The sequence below is a fragment of the Mirounga leonina genome, unplaced genomic scaffold (genome assembly GCF_011800145.1).
Source record: "Mirounga leonina isolate KUSES-001 unplaced genomic scaffold, KU_Mleo_1.0 Mir_166, whole genome shotgun sequence".
Lineage (NCBI taxonomy): Eukaryota > Metazoa > Chordata > Mammalia > Carnivora > Phocidae > Mirounga > Mirounga leonina.
Window position 1 is genome coordinate 11,403,290 of NW_023270418.1, and position 2,885 is coordinate 11,406,174.

Genomic DNA, 2,885 nt, shown 5'->3' on the forward strand with positions numbered 1-2,885 from the left:
ACTCTGAACTCGCCGCCGACAGGAGATGGGGCAGCCGATCCTGGGAGCTGGAACCAGGAGGACCACGTTGCAGGCTGCCTTGGGCCGCTGGCCTAGTGTGGGCCTCACGCTGTCGTCCCCAACCTGGACCCACTAATGCCGCGACCAAGGAGCCGGTGCAGAGCTCCGGAGAAACGAGGCCTCCTCCAACCGGACCAGGCTTGGGCTGGCACAACCGGCTGACCATCTCCGCCTGTAGATGGCCCTTCCTGTGGCCCAGGAGCACTCAGAGTGGGAAGAAAAGCCAGGCCAGAAGCAAAAGAGGTGGTGCCAGGAGCTGGGGTCAGCGGCCTCCTGTGCGAGAATTCGTAGGACCGCGACTTTCAGAGGATCCCGGGAAGTGGGGCAGCGGGCTCAGGTCCCAGACCAGCAGGAATCTGCGTTCTTTTTCTCTTCCTTTTTACTTCTCAAACAAGTGTTAAAGAAGCTTGAACTCAAGTCCATTGGGCATAAGCAAGAGTGGGGGGGCGGGGGGAGAGGCCAGAGACTGTCCGAACTGGAGGCAAATATCATTTTTACAACCTTTCAATTAGCGACCGAGTGGATTAGCACCTTCTTAAGCTTTGCCACGGAAAGAAGCCGCCATAATCTTGTTGCTATTTCCCCCCAGGGCACTGGCTCTTTGAATTAGCTCCTTCTCCCACCCCTCAACCCCCACCTCACCTCGGAGAAAAGTTTTAACAACAAAAAATCATAACAGGCAAGGAGCCGGGAGTGAATGCCACTGACGTCATTGGGTGGGGGTGGGGGCTAGGGAAGGACTCTTGGTAAAACCTTTGCACAAACAAGAAACGAAAAGGACTTGGCTGCTTCCGATGTGTCAATATTTTGGGCGGGGGGGAGCCCATCCCGGAGGGAGGCAGAGTTTTCAAAGTTTAAGGAGAGAGGCGGAGAGCGAGATTTCCTGTTCTCCCTGGAGAGATAGAGTCTCTGGAATCTCGAGGAGGGTGGGAGTGCTGTTCTACTTGGTGGGCCACCTCTCGCCCTCTGCCAAGTACCTGTTCTGGTGGCAGCGCAGCCGGTTGCGGAGCTGAGACCGAGGTGCAGCATGCCAGGGCCAGAGGTGTATGTAAAATTGAGACAACTCTCAGGTCGCCATTTTAATTGCGACTTCCAACAGGATCGAGGCCCACTTGCTGCCCTCCAGGGCGGGGAAATCACGCCTTCCGTTTCTGTGTCGCCTTTTCCCGCCTCTCGCCAGGTACTCCCGCTCCCCCACCCCCACCCGTTGGCGCCCAAGAGGGACGTCTTTTCGGCCTGTTCCTGCAGGGGCCACTGGGGTCATCCCACCCGGTAGGGGAGGCTATCTGTGCCGAGGGAGTCACGCTGGGGGATCGCTGCTCACCAGAGAGTGCCCTGAGCCTCTGGCCAGCGTTGGCGCCTAAGGGTGAGATCAGGCAGCATCTCACCCCCAGCGGCCCCTGGCATTTGCCTGTACCCACTCCCCGGGTTTTCGGTCCAGAGCCGGCCTCTGGCAAGGCAAAGACGTGTCCGGTTCTTGAGGAATGTGCTTTTGGCTCCTGGCTTCAGAACCAAGAGTCTCCCACCCGGTGTTGCAACACCTCTGAACTGCCGCTTTCCACCGCCAAGCAGAGGCACGGTGCTGGTGCGCAGGGATGGGTAGAGAGGAGCTTTTCTTTGAAGGAGGAAAGTCTCCGCAGACACCTACTCACTTAGCAGAGCCTCAAATGACTCTGTCTCTGCAGGCCCTAGGAAAGTGGGTTCCCAGGATACCTTAGCTGATGAATCAGGGCAAACCAGCACAAAAGGCTAAAGTGCCCACCCTTGCTGCCCAGTTCGGGGTGCCTCCTCCACTCGGGGTCTTTCTCTCTCTCCTTTCTCCAGCAACCTGCGGGTTTCCAGCTCACCCAGCAGCCTCCCGAGCCCAGAGCACTGGAAAGCCAAGTAGAGCCAGGAGCCTGCAGGGTGGTGCCTCCAGGCTGTGGCCACGCTGGGCTCGGGGAAAGCCGCGATGCTCTGGCCCTTTCTCGCCTCCTGCCAAATGACAAGTGTGTCAGGGCGGTCTCTGGGTTCAGTCTTCTTTCATTCACATTAGGCTGCAGGAGTCTCTCTTTCTCTCCTCCCCCGACTCTCCGCGGGAAAAATACTTTTAAAAAAGCATTGTCCAACAGGGTCTCCCAGCGAAGAGATCCCTACAGCCTGCACGCAGGTGGGACTCCCAAGCCTTTGCTTCGGTGACTCTACAAGCTATTGTCCAGATAGGGACCAGGTTTAAAACTCCTGGTGTGTAGAACACTTGAAACGCAGTAGTACTCTCTGATTTTTGCAAATAAGGTTCTCAGGAAAGTTTGCTTTCCATTTCGTCACCCTGCACGGTTCCCCATTTCTCCTTTGCCTATAACCTCCTCCCTCCAGAGGTAAGAGTTCAGCATTAAACGAAAAGCAAGCCAAGGCCATCTCAGTCCTTTCTCCATGGAGATTCCCTCTTAAAACAGCTGTTTATTTTAAAGTCCAGGGACTGAGTCCTGCAATTTGTCCTGGAGTGAAGCAGGGAACAAGCGGGCTGGGAACTGGGGGCTCTGCTGGGGGATTTGAGGCTGGGGAAAGGGGAGGGAGCAAATGTCATGGCTGGCTCGCTCCAGCAGCCAGGGAACCGGAGCTAAGCGAATCGGGCTTTTAAAATGACATTGATTGGGACAAGCTGATCCCCACCCCAGTAAGAGTTAATCTGCCTGTTAATCAAGGCACTAAGGGGCTCAATGCGAGTTTTATTAGCGATTGGAGACAGAGGCGGCAGCGAGGGATCAAAAGCGGGGATCCCAGATATTTGTCGGTGCGGTCACCAAAAAAAAAAAAAAAAGTATTTTCAATTAGAGAACAATTCG